The sequence below is a fragment of the Callorhinchus milii genome, unplaced genomic scaffold (genome assembly GCF_018977255.1).
Source record: "Callorhinchus milii isolate IMCB2004 unplaced genomic scaffold, IMCB_Cmil_1.0 Scaffold6, whole genome shotgun sequence".
Classification (NCBI taxonomy): domain Eukaryota; kingdom Metazoa; phylum Chordata; class Chondrichthyes; order Chimaeriformes; family Callorhinchidae; genus Callorhinchus; species Callorhinchus milii.
The window spans coordinates 23,310,615-23,333,852 of NW_024704747.1; the positions used below are offsets into that span (position 1 = coordinate 23,310,615).

Below are 23,238 nucleotides of genomic sequence, written 5' to 3' on the forward strand. Positions count from 1 at the left end.
CACTTGATCTCATCCTTCCAGAAATATAGTCTCCCATCATAACTTCAAGCCGTTTCTTCAATGATTCCAGTGTCCTGGTTCAACCAACCTTCGTGGTAACAAGTTCCAGCTGTTAATTACTCTTTTGATAAAGAAATACTTCCTGATCGTTCTCAAAAAACTGCTTGTTCCTACCCTGAATCTCTTCCCTCTTGTTCCCCCAGCAGATCTGAAAGTACAGTTTTGGGTTTGCATTCTGAATCCTATTTAATATTATACGCCTCTATAAGATCTCCTCTGACATTGTTTCAGCTTGTCTAATCACTGCTCATATACTTTACTCCTCTAACACCAATGATCTTCCTTGTTGCTGTCCTCTGCACTGCCTCTGGGACTAGTTCCCTTATGTTGCAATGAGCAGAATTGTATGCAGGATCCCAAGTGTGGGTTGACCACAGCACTGTCCAATGTCAGCAAGACTTGAGAGAATTGAACTGATTTGGCAATACAGCCCAGCAACTCAGCTTACCTTTATTACTGCATCCCACTGTTTTGACATGATGAATGAATGATGAGTCAACTAACGCTCAATGTCTCCTTCAGTTTCCCCCTTGGCAAATTCTATCCTATCCGTGGAGTATATGCACTTTTTTATATTACTTCCTGTATGCAGTACCTTGCTCTTATCTGTATTGAACTTCATTTACTAGATTAGTGGGTGACAAGCAGGCTTGTCAAAATTAATCATTCTAAAGCCTGCACCAATCTTTGTTATTTATATTTCAAGATGTTACACGTAAACAAGTGAGAAAGTGAAAAATGTTATTAAACTTCCTCACAATTTTGGTTTTCGATCGGAAGAAGACACCTTTGTTTTGATCTCCCCATTACTACCGTTCGATTCTCTCCCCCTCTGCCTCTTCAGGTAATCTTTCCCCCTGCAGACATTATTGATATCAAAATGAGAACCTAGAACAGAAACCTGTCATAAGCTTCATTCCCCCAACGGCTGCTGATGATTACCGCAGTAATCACAATCCAAACACTATCAGGAGACAGAACGCATCAGACTCTGTGGGGTTTGACAGTGAGATACACTTGCACTGTTCCGACAGGCCTGCTCACAGCACGACACATTTCAGCAGTGGTTTGTTTCCAACCATTGTAAATACGGATGAGGAGATATTGGTTTTGTGAATTGCATTGTGTTAGAAATTTATCTTTATAGTCTTCAGTCACCAGCTGCAGGCCATTGAGCTTGCTTGTGACGAGGAAGATAGCCACTGTGAAGCTAAAGGGCTTTTACTTGCAATAATTGGGATAGGAAGTCACATAGAGCCTCACGCTGGCTGTGAATCACACCAGCCTGTGGGAACTCTGTTCTTTTCAGAATTGCCATAGATCTTTAACACCCACCTGAAGAAGCAGACAGAACGTTTTTAAATGTCTCATCCAAAGGACGGCACCTCCGACAATGCAGCCTTTCTTCAACACTGCATCAAAGTGTCATCTTAAACCAGGGTGGTCCAACCTTTTGGCTGCTGAGGGCCGGATACCTTATTTAAAAAACATCCGCGGGCCGCATAAGCAATATTGCTGTGTTTCCCTTCCAGAAACATAATATGTACGGGTTAAGGAGGGAGCGGATGGGCCAAATGAAATGGGAGTGGGAGGGGGTGGGGAAATCGGCCCATGGCCACCAATTGTACCACCCCGTCTTAGACTATGAGCTCTAACTGACAGACTGAACACCAGCAAATATAGGGATGGTTTGGTCCATACTCTGCCATTTAGCATTATTTCAAAATGGAGTGACAAGAGGCACAACAGAAACATGATGAGTTAAGACCCTGGGATCAAGTATTTTACAATCAACTGTTACTCTCAGTAACAGCTCAACTGACAATTGATGGAAAATCTCATCACAGTACATCAAGATCTGTAATGCTGAAAGGTAGACTGCCCTTAGGGTTGAACTCACAACCTTTTGGCACTAGGTCAAGTATTGAAATCACTGATCTGTGACACAGCTCTCAGGAAGAACTCATGTTTTTAATTGATTAATGTTGCAAAACAAAATCTGCATACCTACTGAACATTGATTCATTTTTTAAAAAAAAATACAAACTGCACATCCAGCAATACAGCAGTCCCCTCCAAGCACTGCAATGCAGTGTCAGCCTAGACTGTGCGTTCAAAGTCCCGATGTGGAGCATGACACTAACCTTCTGACTCAGAGGCAAGTGTTACCAGCAGAGCCAGACTGACACCATGGGAAATCAATAAGGTTGAGCATACACAACTACTTTTTGAAACACATTTTGCACTATAAATTATTAACTGGCTGATAGCATATGTGCCAGATAATACCTTTCAGTTTGTTACGACTTGGCAAAAAAAGGCTAATGACAGAACACACAGGTTGAGTAATTTGGGCTGCAGATCATTGCTCTCTGCCAGTAAATGCTCTTGAGTAACCCATGTACTGAAAATATGACAGCTGCTCTGCAGTCAATTCATTTCTCCATCACTTCTCTCCTACTGGGCTGCCTGTAAAATTATAACGGCAGCCACTTTCTCTTCCACATGAGCCCGTGTGAGAAAGATGCAGGATTTCCATATTTTAAAAGCTGTACAATGGGGGATATTTTGCAAGATAACAATATAATAACTATTATTTTGACATAACAATATATAATTACTATTTTGAGACGTCTCGAAGATGGGATAAAGCACTATATGAAATGCAAGGATTATTATTATTATGAAGATGTAGCTGGAACACAGACCAAAAGCTAAAAATAAGTCAAAGGAGCAGACAAGTCGGTGGTAAGCTGGGAGGAAGAAATGATCAGTCCAGTCAAGTCCGTGAAATATAAACACTCCATAGAAGAATATGATTTATCATTTGTTTAAGTAAACTGTTGCCCATCCCTCTTCTATAATAATAACAATAATCCTTGCATTTGATATAGCACCTTATCATGTCGTTGAGAGGTCTCAAAGCACTTCACAGAATAGAATGTGAAGTGGATTGACTGTGTAAATCTGATGCAACAAAAGAATATATTTCGTATCTGTAATCTTGTGATAAACTTCATCTCAGCCCTGTTCATGGGGCAAGAGTGAGTAAAATTAAGAGACATAGCACAGACAAGGCAATGAGTGTGCAGGCTGTGTGGGAGTAAACAAGAGGAGAACACAAATGAGGCGAGAGGAAGACTTTGCAGTCTTGTCCAGCTGCAGCCAGCTGTTTTCTCGCAGTCTTCAGTTGCTTTCATTGTATTGCTGCCTCAATATCAGAATTGATTAAGTGCACTTAATGGAACAGTAATTACAGGACCATTCACAAAGAGGGCAAATTCCCAAAGGCAGTAATGCATGGATTAAGGACACTCAAACAAATTGTAAAGTTACAGTACTGAGCACAAAGGATCAAGGAACAAGATAATAAATCGCTCAATATTGTTGGAGTTCTAGAAATGCAGATGCTGTACTCGAGACCTAGAGGTTGAAACAAACTGCTGTAAAATTACAGCACAATGCATGAACCTGGGATTTGGTTGACCTAAGAGAGACTGCTGTGCGGAAGCACCTAAAATTGATTGACAAAGGGCAACTCAGTGATAAAAAGGTGTCTGGAATTTTAAAAGGCACTTAGCAAGATATCACCTCAGGTTTGAGAAGATCAGTTTGACTGAGAAATGCCTTAGATAAAAATAAAATCAGGAAGCAATGACGACTGGATGAATCTTGGTGGGTTTAATAGTGCAGGAGGTAATTTGAGAGCTGAAAGAACATTGTTATTCTCTCTTGTTTGATGTGGCAGCTGTTGATATGTGCAATAGACAACCATCTAAAGTTAGAGCATAATAATGGACACACACATAGATACGTAGGCAAAAAAGAATGAGTAAAACCTTTAGAAGCCCAACAAGCTCTCTCCCAGGAGAAAACTCCCTCTCACCCTCCCACACAATAAACACATTCATATCTCTCCTGGGTGAGTACATGGTTAGGTACAAATGGCAGACCAAGAGAGACAGCTGGATTGGGATGTACAATATGTGATGGTAGTCTGGATTTGTTCTGGTGTTTGGCTTGTATTACTTTTGGTGGGAGGAGGAAGAGGTTGTTCGAGTTTCCCCTCAGGAGACTAAATGGATTGGGTACTCTGCCAGATAGTTATCTAGATTTATTTTGTCATCGGCTGGAGACGTGTGCACTGGAGCACAGTAAGAATCTTTCCATCGACTCACTAAAATCAGGATTTTTCCCCTCTGGGTTTACAGGCTTCAAATGACTGAATCAAATATGATCGCAATACTATAAGAAAATTTAAACCATTTTGTGGTTTATTAGGCAACGGGACAATAGTTACTTTCAGAGGTAAGATTTTGTTTCCCCCAGAGTCTCATCAAGATGTAGGAATACACCCACGAATGTTTCAATTGAATATTCCTCAACAAGACAAAACTCCAATTTACTTGGCTGTTGCCAGGAAATTCACTCCACTGCTTAGATTATCACTATCACTGTACTGCTTTGCAAAGCAAAATTCTAGCCAATTATCTCAGTATCTGTCGGCTTGACTTTACACATGTTTTAGCTATAAATTAACATACACAAATGAGTCAAAAAAAAAGTTCTATTTCATCAGTTTTCCCATTCTAACAGATTTCCAATGGAAAAACAGATGCGTGAAGAAATATTCCTGAAACCTCTGAGGATTGTACAAGCACAGGAGTTGCAGTTTCCCAGAAAACTACAAAAAATGCCCACTCGCTCCCAGATCCCCTAACTCCACATTGAACAAGGAATGAATAAAACAATATGGAACTGAATAAGGAAAGAATAAAACAAATGTGCGACACATTACGGTAGAAGAAAAGGGAAAAGAAACATGAGAAATCGGGGAAAACAAGAAAAAGTGATGGATCATTCTGACGCACAAGGTGACCAATCCTACTCTAAAAAGCCTTTCAACCAGACAGAGTTATACATAACCCCATCTCCAACACATGAAAATGAATGGAATATGGAATAGAATGTGCACCCTCTCCTTGGAGGGACTCAACCTGCTTTCCTCACTAGAGAGAGTATTAGGCACAGGTTGGTAAGAGGCAAGATTTGAGGACCCCATAATGTGTGTTGGGGTACTGCTGGAGTTCACAACAGCTAACGCCGCACAGCTTGCTATTGAGAGCATTGTTTGCTAAGCTTCTTGCTGCTAGGGTTAACAGGCATCAAGTGGGAAAAATCCGTATTACCTAAACTTTCAAAGAAAAACAACAAGAAACAAAAGCCAAATAAAACCACACAAAATAAAAACATCAGGGTTCAAAGCTTCATGTGTGCATGACCCACAGAAGCATTTCCATTAATGTTTTGTTATATTGTATATGAGCCAAAAACAACAACAAAATTATATTTGGATCGCATAATAAAACCAAAAAAAGGGCAAGCGATCAGGTTTAGACATAAAGTCTTTAAATGCTCCTTTAAGAAAACAGTAACAATACAATAGAGACAGAGAAAATGAAATGCTAGAATAATATATAAACCTTTAAGTTATTCAGAAAAGCAATAGGAAAATGACTCTCTCCCAATTATTTACGCCAGTGATTTGGAGCTGAGTGCTGATCAATTGTATTACCTGCTTGAATAAATTCAGTAAAATAACTTTTATAATGGGAAAGGGCTCCTGCCAATCAAGTCTGCACCTCAAAGTTGAAATACATAAAATAAATATGAGTGCACAATCCTAACCAGCAGAGAGCTGAGAAGATACTACATTGTATAATATACCAGGACTGTTTGTGAGACACTGCTGTGTGCAATTGCCTGCCACGTTTCGCCCACAAAATATACAGTCAATTCACTTTACAGTGCATCCTGTGAAGCGCTTTGAGACATCTCAAAGACATGATAAGGCGCTGTACCAATCCAAGGATTATTATTATTTAAGGATTAGGGAACTGAACAAGAAAAAACCTTCCCAGCAGAGTAGAAATAAAATAACAGAAACTCTCTGGTTTAACTATCAGTCTCTGATTCTCGTTCTTGATAAGAAAGTGGGTCTTGCAGAGAATAACAGAGGAAAACTTAGATGCCTGACCAAAAGAATAAAACACATGATCTACCAAGGATACCCATGCGTGAAAATGTTCCTGTATCTGGAATGGGATGTGTACTCTTTCCCCTGGAGGGATGCACCCTGTTTACCTCATTCTAAAAAGGAATAAAGGCAGGTTGGCAAGAGCCAAGGCTTGGGGACCCTAGAGTTTGTGTTGGGGATAATGCTGGAGTTTAACCGGATAAAACAAGCATTGTCACGAGTTAGTAATTTGATATTGAACAAGCGCAGACTTCAGCTCTCACAAAGTAGATAGCAGGTAACAGAAACTCTCTGTGAGCTTCCTGGGGAGCATCACAGCAATACAGCTCAGCACGGAGTAAGAGAATTGCGGCTTGGATACACATGCTTACCCATTGAGTGATAGTTCCACTAGTTGATGGTCCAGAGCTCGAGCAGTAGCTGCTTACCTCTCTACATACTGATCAAGGTGGATTCCAAGCCCTGGATATATGAGAATGCGTTTATGAACCCCAACTCCAGGTAACGCCTTTTAGCAGCTAATGTTCCAAGTCTCAGCGCTTCCTCGTCGGTATTTGACTGAAAATTGCCTTCAACGAGGTGGGAGGATCCTTTCAAGACAGCCTATGACATGACAGCCACCTTAGCGTTCTCAAGGTCCAAGTCCAATGTTGCGTACCAGGCTTACTCAGCACCAACTGCTTAATCCAAATTCTCATAGGAGGGGCTTTGGCAAATTGACATGCCCACCACAACGCTAACTACTGCTTCCAGGGTGCTCAATACTTCAGTCAGTGTACACTGGAACCCTCCCTCAAGGCAGCCATTAGATAGTGGATAGAAAAAGTTTGTAATGCCTCATAAAGTATGGCTCAAAGTCCAAACTAGAGTATATAAATTGATCCTCTATCTGTTTTGTGGCCGAATGGTACCGAATGCATACTTAAGTATATAACGAGATAGGTAGACTCTAGAAGTCTGAGATATGCATAGTCTAGAATCCCACACTTATAGCCTTTGTTAATCTCTTAATTAACCCACTTGATTCTCTGAACGCTACAGTACTTATGGAAAACAGATAGATCTGAAGTACTCCTTTTCAATCCAGTGCATGGAGCTTGCACTTAACTATAGGACTCAGACATAATAGCTCAGTGCACCAAAGCCTCATTAATACAGTAGAGAATGGTGAGAAGACTTGGATAAACGTTGAAGCATAAGACAACGTTATCTCCAAGAATACAAAAGCTTTAAGCACATTCAAGAGGAATACAATCCTCTGCTTAAAATGTACATCTATGAATCATAATAGATTAATATTTCAACATGGAGGCATCTTTTGTGTGTCTCGACAATGCTGACAGTCACTGAAAAACTAAAAGGCGTTCTCGTAATGTCACGAATCAAGTAAATGGCTTTTCTTCCCAACAAAGAAACAGTCAAATGTATTTAATCATAGTTAAGTTTAGATCTGTACTGCAAACTGCTAAAACTATGATGGATTCTTTGGGGCGGGAGCAAGTTTAAACTTAATTCTGAAACTTCTAATAGGTTTTATATATTAATAATCCTTGCATTTGATACAGCGCCTTATCACATCATTGAAAAATTATCCCTATACCCATTTCAGGATCCAATACCACAGCTTTGGGGTCAGTACATCACTGGTTAGATACTAATAATCCTTGCATTTGATATAGCACCTTATCATGTCTTTGAAAGGTCTCAAAGTGCTTCACAGAATATACTGTTGGTAGCACTTCTCATCTCTGAGTCAGAATGCATGGGTTCAAGCCTCACATCGGGGCTTTGAACTCACATTCCAATACAGTGCTGGGGGAATGCTGCATAGTTATAGGTGTTGCCGGGCAAATGTACATGAAAGATTCTATGGCACAATTTGATAGAGAGAAGTTTCTTCTAGTTTGCTGGCCAAAAATCCCCCAGGTAAAACTGGTCATGGCTGTTTGTGGGACAATGTGAATTATTATACTGTACTGAAGATTCTACAATGCACTAACTAGTATTACACAAGAACACGACTACTATTGCAAACATAACCAAAATACAAAGAAAAGGTACAAAACCCCACAATAACTCAAAGTAACATCCCACACACTCGTCAGCAACTCGTCAACTTTCTTCTCGGATGTCAGTTCTAAGCAGGAATTGCTCTTAAACTGTCCTGAATCCCACACAGTCACTCCTCTCTCGTACCCGGCTTTAGCAAGTGATCAGCAGGGCCTTTTCTTCTCCTTCCTCCATCTACAATTATCTGTTTCACTTACGAATTCTGCACCAAATTTATGCAGGTAACACTTGAAAGATGAAACACTGACGTCACCAGCTGTGATGGATACTTAATAGAGCTCCCCTCCAAGGAATGCCATCACAATTCACCTTTTTAAAACACAATATAAAGATCCAGTACATTCTGCCTTGACAGTCCATGTTACATCACTTCCAGATGCAACCAACAGAAACCATTCAGAAGTTATTCAGCCTCGCCACGTTGCGGTATAATCTGTATACCACTGGGGGTCTGGCATTCAACTTCATTTTAGATTTAACAAATGAAAAAACAGTGGTGACAAAATCGATTGCATTTTACAAATATTTATTCCGTATGTATTACTGATTTAATAGGTATACACTGGGCAAACGTAAGAAATAAATAACACATAAACGAGCAACTTGCAAAATTTTAGCAACAGCTTTTGTAGAAAATAAGAAAAATATAATGCTAACGCACTTGTGGAAATACAAGCTGTAAAATCATGGGTAATACATTTTGACATCAGTGATGTTTTAAACTCACAAGAAATTTACATGAAAGTCCAAAGTTGGTTCCAACTGTAATTCAACGAGAGCTAGAATTTTCCATTCTACTACACTACATAATGAAAAGGCATATTTATTGTACCACTTGAATCCCATCAGTCCTGTTGCAGGCTCCTGCTACAGGTTGGTTAGCTGATCTCAACAACAACAAAATGACATTTGTATAGCGCCTTTCACATCGGGAGGACATCCCAGGGCGCTGGGTAATCAGTGTTTCGGACCCGAGCTGGGGATTGGGATCAGGGAGGGTGTAGAAGCGGATAAGGATGGAAATACAATTTTAAAAATAAATTAAAAAATAAAAATAATTTGGTTTACTCAATCTACGACTGTTTTTGGCACTCTGCTGTGCGCAATTGGCTGCCTCGTTTTGCCCACAGTTAACTGGCTTTGCAGTATATTCTGTGAAGCACTTTGAGACGCCTTGAAGATGTGATAAGGCGCTATATCAAATGCAAGGATTATTATTGTTATAAAATCAGTCAACGCTGTGACTCCTGATTGCTATTCAGTAAGCTATGTATGTATGCAGAGACTCGGTGAGAAAAGGTTCAACTGTGATATCTTACCCAGCTATACAGCCAGCTGACACTCACTGTCTAAGTTCTCACATGAAGAATGGTCACTCTTTCGGAGTATCACAGGTCTCCAAATGACCATGGAATTGGATCTCAGCAAGAGACTGAGGAGCCAAGGAGAAAAGAAAAAAAAATCAGAAGGTTGACTAAAAGAAAACCCATCAAACCATCAGCCTAGTGGACTATTAATTTGTCCAGCAGACCTATAATTGGATAAAACGATTGGTTGATTGATCAGAAAATTACTTGGCCAACTGTTATTATTATTATAATAATTATAGATCCACATGACAGAATACTAAATTAAAATGTCAATTCATGATGTTGGCAGCACGCTTCATGCCTTGCTCCTGTAAGATGTGAATCCTCAACCAATGCACAGAACCAGGTGATGACATTCCACAGATTGAAAAGAAGGATTCAGTTCAGAGTTGCCACTGTGTTAGCACTCTCCAAACCAGTTTAGCACTGCTACAGTCATACATTTAACATACAGATTAAACAAGCCTTTTACAGGCACATAGAAAAGGGGAAGGTTGTTTTATAAAGTCAGGCTTACCAAAGACCTGGTGGACTTTGCAGTGAATTAAGTTACTGAACTAAGCTTTCACTTTATATCTGGACCAGACTGATGGGACAAACATCTGTTTGCAGCCAACTGCAAGGGCCTGCTGTGAATTGGATTTGGTCAGTCCCAGCCAAGCTTCATATGGGCATAAGTCCACCAGGGAAAATCAGCCTGTAATTCAGTACAAATTGAGTTTCACCCAGAGAACTCTTAAGGCTAGTTGGTGTTTGAAGCAGAAAACATTCACGTTACTGAAGTAGACGATGCTCCAAGATTGTGTGGAGTATACTGCTGGTAAACTTGTGCTGCCATAACTACAAATTCAACCAATCGTTTCATTAACTTGCCTCCCTGTCAGCGCAAAGCCACCCTGCAAAACAGCACAAAGCCACAACTTAACAATATTTCATTCCACTATTTTAATATGTGTAATGATGTGCCTAGCATGAAATCACCAGATGCTGTCCCATCAAGCTGCACATATTCCCTATGTTTAAGCTATCAAGTAGGTCCACAGTGAAAGTCTGGTGGACATTGGTTATAAAATAATGTTTCTGGCAATGCAAGAGAGAACCACATCTACCTTTGTGGGTAATGCTCAAGGCTAGACAATGCAGTATTGCATTAGAGCAGAAGTTAAACTAAATGGAGGTGAAGTTTCATTTATAACATGTAACCTCCAACTACTACCAAAACATCCATCAACCTATCCATATTTTGAAGATTTTTAACAAAAGAGGTAACACTGAAGGCAAACAATTTAATAATTATGCTTCTGTTTTCATAGCAAAATATGAATTAACATAAATACAGCTATATCTATTCACTGAAAATAGTTCTCAATTATTTTAATGTACCAAAACATACATGATTTCAGAAGCTGATAGCAAAGGCTTCTTGGCAGATATTTTATTGCAAATTCAAAATGATATTATTGCCCCAAAACAGAGAATTCAGAAGATTCAGAGGAAATGTTTTAAAATTTTGTTTTTAATAATTGTACCATCGAAATGGCTGACAAACTAGTCCATCCTGAATCTAGTTATTATCATAATTGCCGTTCAGTGTTTAGAAATGTTTGTTCAGCTAAGTAAATCTGTGTCCATCCATCTGGATATCAGTCCACAGAATGTACGACAACGTAGTTCAGGGACAAAATGCTACATTTGCAGGACCGAGATCCTCATGAAAGAATTTCTGACAAACTTTGCTTATTTTACTCAGAGGGAAGGGGATGAAAGAATGAAGAATTATTCTTCATTGTTACCACACAGAGAGTAACACAGACAATTAAATAGACAATCCATTTCCTTCAGATTTAGAGAATCATATTGACAGAGTTTGTAAGCAAACTAAATGGCTTTGCAAACACCTTCACAAGAAGGCTGTGTCCCTATAAGAATGAACAACCAGCTGTGGAAAGAAAATACGTATTTTGGCCATCAACATCACCAGAAGCTTAAATCGTCAACTTTCCAAAATACATTATTGAATGGTTCTTAAATATGGGATTTTTAATTGCCAGAGACAATAAACAATTGTCCAGAACCCCCCAAAACAATCCAACAATCATATGGACAGAACCATAATAAAAGCCACGCACTCCCACAGCACAAGAGAAATAAACATGTTTTAATGGTAGAAACACTCTCCCACAGACTAAAGAATGTAGCCTTTTAGTTACATGAACAAATTGTTCTTAAAATTAAGTCACTTAGAGAACAAAATAGCACTTTGGCTATTCTGAATGTCACTTTTCTCATAACTCAACCCATCTGGGCACACAGCAAAGTAGCCATACACTTTGATGATCCTTCTTTTTCTATAATTTCAGAAAGACTTACCTAGGTTTGTTCGAAGCTGTTATTAAATCATTCAAGCCATACACTCTTCAGCTGGAGAAAGGAGATGCTCATTCCCGAACAATGTCTCGCCTTTGGAGTGATAGGCTGGCCATCATTTGGTTAAATATCACAGGCTGCAATGAACATAAGAAAGCAATTCAGTAAAGCATAGCTCTGGCTGTATATTCACATGATAGTGGGAAACAATTTTGCCCCTCACGCTTCCAAACATGCTGTTCCAATCATTATCAAATAAATTCCAGCTGTCAAACGCCAGCGACATTTTACAGCTACACAAGAAAAAAAATCCTTTTCTTAACAAAAAATCATGGGCTACTGCTTTAGCAGGCTTTAAATCATCATAAACAAAACTGTCCAACCCGGAGCAGTAAATGGTTATACCTGAACCTCATTACATGATGCCTGGTGTATTGAAGTATTCATTTCTCTTCTTTTGCCCTGTGATAGAAAACAAGCTAAATGGTATCTTAACTGCTTCAGGAGAAGAAAAGAACATCGACAGCCACACGAGCAACAATGCCAGCCAAAAATACAGACAGCAAGTCCTTTGTGATAGTTCCACTCTGCTCTTTCCGAAGCCCGAATACACCTAAAATGATGCCTCTGCCACAACCTCAATGGCAATTGTCTTCAAATTGTCCTCACTTTAAATTCCAGACAGGTAACACTTCACTGTCTAAATAACTGTTTCCATTCAAATAGCCTTATAGCTTCTAGGCTCCAAATATTCTATGCTAACACACAAACATACTCTTCCGCTAGTCTCCATTGTTATTTCTGGAATCAAACCTCATTGTACTTTAGTGTTGGCGCAGTTCTGTTTTATTGGAGGGGCCACCCTTTTGATTAGATGTTAAACTGAGATTCCGTCTGCCTGCTGAGATGGATGTTAAAGATCCTATAGAAGTATTCAAAAAGGAAAAGGAGTTTCTCCCGGTGTCCTGGCCAACAAACCGCCAGATAAAATTGGTTATTCAGTTCTTGGCTGTTTGTGTTATGCTGTTATGCACAAATTGGTTGCCACATTTGCCTACAAAATACAATCATTACACTTTACAGTAAATCCTGTGAAATGCATTCTAACGTTCTGTGTGAGTCAAAGTCCCGAGATGGATCTTGAACCAACAAACCTCTGACTCAGAGATGAGACTGCTACTAACTGAGCCAGGCTGAGTGGAAAAAGTTATTTTATTAACACCTTCATTTTGGAGCAAGAAAATCAAGCAATTGGATATGCATCTTGGCACCCATTTCATATGGATTGAGATAGTTTTTTTTAAAGATAAATTTAATGATAAATTTCTCCGTACAAAAAAAAAACACCTGTATTTTGCTGCTGAAGCAGATGGGGTAAGAGTTCCAATGATGCTTGCAGCAGTTTGTAGCTGGAGCATTAATCCTCTTCATGCTCAAGTTTCTTCTAGCAGAGAACTCAAAGTGAGAAACTGAATTTATATATCCCACTTCAAATTACAGTACTCTCACCACGAAAGGAAAAGAGTTCCCCACAGTCCCTGGTAAGTACCTGTACAGAGTTCTGGACACTGCTATTCTACCCAAGAGGTTTTAGGGGGCCATTTGTCAAAGACTGAATCAAATTGATTTTCAGCACCTCCACTTATCTGCAAAGGTGAATATCAACTGGTGAAACCATCTAGTCAGGGTAGTTTTGGCAGTGAGAAGGAAAAAAAATGTTAAGCATAAATCTACAGCATTTGTTTAATCATCTTATCTTTGTCCCTCGGGATGGCTGAGGAACATTTATTTAATGTCATGCCCTGTTTAATATTCCAGTTGAAAGCAGAATTAAAGATCCATTACCTTATATCAGATAGAGTTTCTCTAACTTCATTAATATGACACATACTTGCGGTAGCAAGTTCAATATTATATTGAACCTCTTGGCTATGTATGCAGTTGAGACTGCTGTGCAATACAAGATACGTTACTGTTTAACATCAAAGTCTGCTGTTAACGACTTTGGAGAAGCAAGGGTGAAGAACAGAGGATGACTATTCTTTTGAAATCATAGAAATTTACAGTGCAGAAGGAGGCTATTCGGCCCATTAAGTCTCTTAAGCTCTGCATTGGGTCTCTTAAACTGCTCTTTAAATCCCACTGCCCTGTCATGCCCTTACCTCTTCAAGCCTCATATACTTTTGTAAACCTGTCTACTTCCCTCTTGAAACTTTTTTTTTAAAAAGTCATGGCACGGTGGGTTACAGAAGGTCTCAAACCGTCTTCAAAGCGCGGGTACAAACTAACAGAAGCTGAAGTCAGCGAAATGGAATAGTGTTTCAAAGGATGCACATGCACAGAGTGCTTCTAAAAACGCAAGCAGCACTTATCATGAGTGAAATTCAATATTTTAGAGGAGAAGGGAAGCTTTCGTCTTTGTCCATTCCATTACAATCAGTTTTTTTCTCAATCACTGGCTCTACTCTAAACAGGAGCCTAGAAGGTGTTGAAGATAGCAGAGTGGTTACATTTGTTTAGAAATTAAAGCACAGGTTTCAAAGTATAAGCACATGTACAATAACATGTAGTTTGGCGATTTGTTTTATAGGCAGCTTGTTTTCAATTATCTTATCACTAAAAATATAAGGAGATTTGAGTTTTCCGTTTGTGGATTTGTGATGGGCGCTCTGAACACTCAACAAAATAAGTTACTGAATATCACTGATAAGGCAGGAAGATGTCCAATCATCATATGTTTGGGATTCAAAGCTGTCAGCTTAACTAAAAGACAACAAAATACAGCAAATGGCATCGATTTCATGATTCCAAGTTAAATTGGCATAGAAGATGCATTATCTAACGTGCTATTGAATGGGCCAGCACAAATATCCTCCTCCATAGAACAACAACAACATGCACTTATATAGCGCCCTTCACTCAGGGTAGCGTCTCAGAGCGCTTGACATTGGCGGAGCCTAAATCCGAGCCAGGGTGGGAGGAGGTGGCCGTAAGCACGGTCGAAGAGGAAAGTTTTCAGGCGGGACTTGAAAAAGGGGAGAGAGGGGGCAAGGTAGAGGGATTGAGGGAGAGTGTTCCAGAGTTTCGGGGCGTAGTGGCTGAAAGCGTGACCTCCAATGGTGGGGTGGAACGTGCGAGGGACGAGCAGGAGGCCGGGGCCAGAGATGGAGACTCAGAGATGGGAATAAACCAGGATAGACAGCAAATTAAAAATATTCAATGTGGGTTGTGTTGAATAAATATACTCTTCCTGTGTGTAATAAATGATTTATAGGTGATTTAGAAACCATTTGTCCAGGTACAAAGGCATGACAGTCTTGAAATTAAACTTCACACTGCCCCTTCACTTCTGATTTAATAGCTTTTTAAGGCTACTGAATGGTACATCGCAGTTGCTCTACCACCTAACCACATTTTACAGGAAATGGGAAATACAATCACATACCCAAGTCGCTGCAGCAAAATTCTAAATTTAGAGAGAAGCCTTTTTGTTTACATTCAGCTTTTTTTAAACTATATTTATCTTTCGTCAAAAAGCACAACTATCTATTGCAACAAATTGTGAATCAATGCATTAGTGTCACCTGAAACCACTATGAGCAAGAAGATTTGCCATTGATATTAATTGTGTAATCCATCATGTTTGTTCACCTTAAACTTTTCAATATGGCTTTGCATTATCACAAGATGTAAAGCACCTCCAGCATGTCCTAAAGTACAAACACCTCCAGCATGTAGTAAAGGTACAGAGAGAGATGCCAAAACCTTCACTGTCTAAAGCAAACAGCATTTGTAACCAATACTAAACTCTGTGTTATAATAATAATAATCCTTGCATTTGGTATAGTGCCTTATCACATCTTCGAGGCATCTCAAAGCACTTCACAAAAAATACTATAAAGTGAATTGATTGAATATTTTGTGGGCGAAACACAGCAGCCAATTGCACACAGCAGTGTCCCACAACAGTCGTTGATTGAAGTGGCCAATTTTTTTTTGAAGGCATTATTACCCGGAAAAGCGATTGCCAATTGGCTAACAACCGGAGTCTTACTTAATGTTAAGTAAAGTCCTGAGCTACAGGACTCCACAGTACATGGATTAATCTGAAAGATCAAAAAATTGAGCCATTTTGTAGCATTCTGTGCATAAAAAACATACAATTATGTATCCTTATATTATAGAGATTCCAAACAGAATAAAATTATAATCATTTAAATTTCTCCAGGCAAAATTAACAACCAGAAATGCCAAGGGCGTAAATTTCAGCAAATGACCAGAATAATTGGGGAGACACTGCTATAAGTAATGTAATTTTTTTAAAATCCAGTTTAAAGGAGCTTGGTGGCTATTGTCGAATATTGAGGGCACTTAAAATACCAGCGCATTACTTGTGACAACTGATCGATTTCTCCATTGGTGTGTGAAGCAAAATTAAAACTAGTGTGGAAGATTGCAGTGGCATCTGTTAGACAGATGTTGCTCATCAAACTGATTGGCAGTCAACTGCTCAGTTCACACATATTTAGCTTGGCTCACTTTCCAAATCCTTGATCATAATAACCTGTCATAATACCCACCTGCAAGGGAGTATTTGGAAGCTATACAAAGAAGCAGCCTATGTAGGTGATGCATTGTAGAGAGACTGTCCTTTGTGGTCTATTATAAAAAAGGAAGTCTTAAGCAAAGTTTCATCTGTAATCATGATATGTAATAGTTTGTTGGAGCATGCATATATATGCATCTCTCTCTCACACACACAAAGCACCTGAAATAGTGAATGGTTTACATCCATTGCTAAATGTTTCAAATGTATTAATTTGATCTTTCTTTAACCAATAATTTTCCAATAAAGGTAGCATTTTTCCACCAGAAATATAAAACTCATTTGAAGTAATAATGTAGCATAAATGAATCATATCATGTGCAACAATTGGCCTCACAAATGTAGATTTTCCTGTGAGTACAATCATATTTTATGCCTTTCAAAATTTCATGACTCTCATGATATCTAATGCACAGCACATTACTAGTAAATAAAAAAATCATTTGGTTATGGATTTATTACGCATTTCATTTGGAATAATCACCATCATAGTTACTCATCTCAATATTCTGAGCAATGAACTGCTCCTAGGGCCAGCTTCTTTTCCAAGCTGAGATGAAAAATAAATTAACACTATAAATCACATTCCACCTGAACAGGGGTAGGCTTGTTCTCTTTGGAAAAGAGAAGACTGAAGAAACTTGATCTCCTTCATAATCTTGAAAGCCATTAATAAGATTTGATCCAGATAAATTGTTCAATATGGATGAAGGATTCAAACAGCGGACAAGAATGGAAGGCAATCAGAACCTTTGTTTATATAAAAGGATAAACAATTTGTAAAGTAAGTTACTCGGGAAGTCCAATAGAGCAGCCAAAGGAGTCTTTTCTAACCCATAAATTGTATAAACAGGTTGTTAACCCAGCCTACAAGTTCACTATCAACAAACTCACATGTGCTATAAAGAGGGCATGGCGATATGGGGAGACAAGTAACTGGGCGTTGAGAACCACCAAAGAGAGAGGCTTCCTTGTTGAAACTGGTCATTTTGTATAAGTCCTATATAAAGTTGGAAGGTAATTCAATTTGTCAAATGGAGCACCCAGTAATGACCTATAAATAAAACTCGAAAATCTTCCAATATATTATAATAATTGGTGAATGTTAAAGGTAAAAGAATATTACTATTGTCATTCAAGTGACAATCGCTTTGCCTAATACTGACACCTTTGTTAGGTGGGACATCTACCAAATAAGCAACTCAAGGTGATAAATGTGGCTTTCAACGGATCTTTTGTTCATGCTATGATATATATTTGAAGCTGAAAATGATATTCCTTTATGGCTATGGGCCGAAAAACAGGCCACTCAGCTTATCGCTGTGTGCTGCTTATTTGAGTACCATTAGCACAGCAGCCCAGGAGAAAGTGCTTTGTGCAATTGACTGCATTGGATTAACTGGTGGAGATTGTTGGTACAACTGCTGAGCTATTGACTCATTGTCAGATATCCACACAAGATTAAAACATCAGCAGTAAAATATGAACATATAGATCACTAACAAAATGTGAAGATTTGTGCAGAATTCCATGCAAGGAAGCTATGCCCCAATAAATGTTGAAAAAAGTTAATGCTCCCCTGACCTCTTCCTTTCAGGGTAAAATCTAAATAAACCCACCCATGGACTATTTTCATCCCCAACAATAAAATGATCAACCCCAAAAAATCATACATTTGGTTTACAAAACCGAAATTCACTGACGGAATTCACTGTTATTGGACGAAAGGATTGCCAGAAGATGCCCATTTCAATTTGATGCGTTTGGGTTTTGCCAGAATCGCAAGATCAAGATGCCAGGTGATTTAGGGGCCAGCAGTGTAAAGCATCCTGAGGCATCCTGCTGACGTAAAAGACCCAGTATAAATGTATATTGTATTGCATGAATGGTTCCATTTTATAATCCTAGCATGTTTGTATATCATATGTTATTAAGATATCTGAAAGAACTTTGCAGGATTTTACTCTGAAGTGTGGGGACTTCAACAATGTCTTTGCCTTCTTAAAGGTAATTGTGCAGCGATTGAGACTCAAGACTCCAATTCCTGCAGGAACTGTTAGTGCTGCCTTCCCTCCCCCACCACCATATCCACCAAATGACAGGACCATATCACAAATGCCCAATCATACCACTGGGGACCATCAATATCATCCACGTCATCACCATGGTGGGGACTATTTGAGGCTGACTGAACTGTTGCAATAGCAAAGCACTTATAGAACAACTATAAATCTTTGAAGAATATAAAAGAGTACTGGGAGGAAACAGGACACAGACTTGCGATTAGAGTACTTGGCTCCAGTGGATGAGGTGCCATGCGATCAGACTCAATTTCAACTCAGAATAAATTAATAATAATAATAGATGCATTTAATGTAGTACCTTCTCTGTTGGGAGCATGTTTCAAAGCGCTTCAAGGGGTTTGCTATAAAATACTGTAGTGACTGTGTATTTTGTAGGTGAACAAGGTAGCCAATTTATATGAAAGGATTTTCCCTGAGCTCTTGACAATCAGATATCGATTTATAGTAAAAATCATTAACTTGGAGCCTCCATCAGTAATGCATACACACACACACACACACAAAGGGAATATGTATTAACTTAACATGGATCCGCACCACATTGTAAATTTCTATTGAAATATTTCAGTATTCTTCGATTCCAAGCTCACAATCTACAATTCATGACCCAATTAGGAAAGAAAGCTCCAAAACCAATGAACAAAGATTCCACCCACATGTGAAATCTCCATGTCTCACAGTCCCCATGTGATTCATTGCAGTATATCACTTATACATGCTTCCACTGTGCTCTCAGTGGGAACATTAATCTCCATCGCAGTGGTGAATAATTTACAATTTGTGGTATGGCTCACATTGCAGCACTGTTAAAGGTTGCCATCACTGTTAGCTGGGTGTATATTACAACAACAACAAGATTGCATTTATAGAGCGACTTTCACGTCGGGAGGACGTCTCAAGGCGCCAGACAGTTGGGTCGGGACTCGAGCAGGGGGGAAATGGTCAGGGTGAGGGGAGGGAAGGGAGAGAGCAAGGAGGGGGTAGAGAGTCGAGAGGGGAGCTGAAGGCACGGCTGAAGAGAAAGGTCTTGAGACCGGCCTTGAAGGAGGAAAGGGAAGAGGCGGCGAAGGCACTGGGGGATGGAGTTCCAGAGCCTAGGGGCTGAGAGGCTGAAAGCCCGGCCACCGACGGTAGGGCGGTTAGGGCGGGGGATGTGGAGCAGACCGGAGCCAGAGGAACGGAGGATACGGGCAGGTCCGTGGGGGGATAGTAGGTCAGAGAGGTAGGAGGGTGCAAGGCCGTGAATGGCCTTGTAGGTGAGGATGAGGATCTTGAATTACACAATGATATATACTAGACAACAAACTCCTGATGAATTGGTCATTCACTTCATAGCTGTTTGTGGTACTTTGACGTGCACACACTGGCTGTCACATTTGCCTACAGATAAACAATCAGACCATGTGTTGGCAATTCTCTGAAGCGTTTTGAGACATCAACTTTCTCGGCACTGAATCAAATCCAAGGATTATTATTATTGTCGTCATAAGCCACAACTTTCAGTTGACAATTTACATCAAGTTCATTATTTCATATGTGCAAAAGGATATGGACCAAGGGAATGAGAAAACAGAATTGGCTGCACAAGTTTGTTTGGAACCCAATTTCAACTTTATTAATCGTACATGGACCTATGCGGCTAAGTCAGTTTCCATATCACCTCATAAAGCATATGAAATGAAAAGACCTACACCCAACCTTTCTCATTTCTCAGAGGTTTGGATTTGGTTGGAATCTAATATGTTGGGGATATTAGAACACAACACAAGTTCTCTTGCTAAAGAACATGGCCGCAAGCTGCAATATGGAGAGAACACCAGCACATTCTATCAGGGGTGGCAATCGCTGAAGATACTTTGCTCTCAGACCATTTCCCAGCCTGGAAAAAGGCAGAATAAAAAGCGTCCTTCGCCCGTACATGTTTTTTTTGTTGTTGTTTAGCGAAGCACTCAATTTCAAGGCACTATTAATGCAGCAAAGTCCAGTTTTTGATTGCTGGTGAACAGATAACTGAAGAAAGAAAAGAATGGCCTGTGAAATGAAGCAGAACTGAAGAGAGCTGTACAAGCGAAAAGGGAATTCTTATCCGTCCTACTTCTCTCCGACAGGAGATGGAAAGTGAATTAGGTGTTCCTATCTTGAGAGTCCAAATAACCATAGCAATAATTTGTATTTGATTATAGTGCCTTTCACATCAGAAGAACAGGATTCACTGTGAAGTATAATGACTTTGTATTTTGTCGACAAATGTGTGCCATTGCTTTTCTTGGCCAGAAAATGAGAAACCGAGTTCCTGCGGGTCACAATAACATAAGTCCCAGATACCACCCATGGTATCATTTATGATAACATCTATAAATATTCTCCCGCACTTGAGGTATTTAGCTTTGGCACTGACAAGTTCGGTTGCTTGTTCTGGGCACAATTACAAACACAAATTCATGTTCTCCTCTCAGCAGGATCACTGGAGAATCATATGCTGCTGGGCAGCTAACAACACATAATGAAAACCTCTTACAAGTGAATGTCCACAGTATCCAAGGCCAGATGCTTTGCTACAATTCCCAAGCAAATAGATATACTGATTAATATTTTCAGAAACATCATAAAGCACTGGAGCATAGCAAATATTACCTCATTAAACAGCAATAGAACAAGATACTGTTGAAATTACACACTAGATGCTGTAAGAATAGTCAACATTGACTTTGAAGTGTATACCATACTTTTCAAAACTATTGGATTTTTTCAGTAAGTAACTAATTAGGACAACTATCGATAAAGGATGCAATTTACTGTAATCTTCAGCTGATAAAGGTGATAAAGTTCCGCCTGTGAGAAATTGAAAGATTGAAATAAATGGAAATAATTATTTCATTGGATTGAAAGCTCTCCCCCAAAAAAGTATAAGTATAAGTTAGTGAAGAGGTTTGGACTGTCTGTGAGGGGATGATGAATAGACTTCCACAAGGCCATATACGGAGTCTCCTGTTCACACTAATGAGCTGAAATTCTGGTTGGCTTACGTGTAGGTTGCGACTTTGGCAATGTGCCCTAACAAAGAGGAAATCCCATTCGTTGCCGAAATAGTCTAATAAGGCGCCTCACATATTGTCAACCGGACAAAATACCAACGCTTAAATGAGTCATTCTTGTAACATTTTAAAAATATGCTGATAATACCAAGCTAAGTGACAAATGTCCATGAATACAATGAATGAATGCACTGCATAATTTCAGATTTTCAAATCCTTTAAGAAGATATGCTCATCCGTTTCTACTTATTTCCACTCTGAAGGCTCACCATTGTGCAGTGATTTAAATATTTCTGCTACCTCTTGGGTAAATATTGTTTTAAAACACAAGGGCCCATTTTCTCCAACCAGGATCTGCAGCTTGACTGTGTCTACGCACCATAAGCGCATTGGAATTTGAACTATTTAATCAGTTAATTGCCAGCAATTCATCGCACTCGGCATTTCGAATAAAGCCTGTAAAGTACAGAAACAAAGTTGTATTGTACCACTTCAAGCACAAACACAATAAGGAACCAAATGGTGTTAAACCTCTTGGAAAGGGAAAAAACTGATTTTTTTAAAGAAAATAGGGTACTTCTATAGAACAAAGAAAATAAAGAAATGTAGTGGTTCTTTAAAAAGCATCTACCAGTAGAAAATATAATTTTGACATATGCATTGATATAACCAGCAATGAAAGCCAAGTGCAAAATAGAATTCTTTCACTGCTCTCTGATATGAAGGATGAGAGAGGACTTGGAACTTTGTATGTGACAATTCATAGAACTTTTCCAATACAGAAGGAGACCATTCGGCCATTGTGTCTGTGTTGGTGCCATTTCCCCAACTGGAGCTGTTCGTCTGAATCTTATTCCCCAGCTCTTACCTCTGTACTATTTAATATTATTTTCCTACAAATTTCACCCAAATGTTATGGAGTTGGCCTCAACAGCCATTTGTGGTAAGACATTCTGCTTTCTAATGACTATCTGTGACTATATACATCTTCTAACCTCCCCCTTTCTTGCTGTATACAGCAAATAATTCATTGAACTACCATGATCTTTATTTGTATTTGTGTCAAAGAAAGCAATTCAACCCTAACACAAAAGCATCAACCGCAAACTCCTCGGATTCAAGATCATATCCAACCAGTGAAAATATATGTATTGACTATTACTGGCTTCAAGGAAACTTGGCTTCTAGCAGACGAAGAGGGGGTGATAGAGTGCAGAGGTTATAAGGGTTTTACAAGATCAGACCTGTGAAACCAGGTAAAGATTGGTAAGAAAATATATTACACCACTTGAGTAAGTACTGAATGCCGATGCACAATAAAATGTGTGCATAACACCGTGAAATGCTTTCAATAAGAATTCTTGTTTTAATGAACCGTGAATGAACACACATAAATAATAATGCAATTGGTACAATATCTCATATTGTTCAAATTTTTTTTTAAAATGTGAGACTAATTTAAAAAAAAGCTCGATGCTGGGGTGGGGAGATGGTAGAATGGTATTCCACATGGATGAGATCAAATGGCCCGAAGGGGTCTCTTCATCCGAACTAATCTTTCGATCTTGATAGAAGGAAGGTATAATAGCGAAAAGCTACATGGCAAAAG

The 23,238-nt window shown here is 39.2% G+C and overlaps 1 protein-coding gene across 5 annotated transcripts in view; it reads right to left on the reverse strand.

Annotated features, from left to right (window-relative positions):
- gulp1b (GULP PTB domain containing engulfment adaptor 1b) overlaps positions 1–23,238 on the reverse strand; it is a 123,831-nt gene that overhangs the window by 66,623 nt on the left and 33,970 nt on the right. For all 5 annotated transcript variants that reach the window (XM_042336099.1, XM_042336097.1, XM_042336101.1 and 2 more), the window contains exon 2: positions 11,908–12,041. The gene's annotated coding sequence lies outside the window, so the exon portion shown is untranslated. The remainder of the gene's footprint in view (positions 1–11,907; positions 12,042–23,238) is intronic.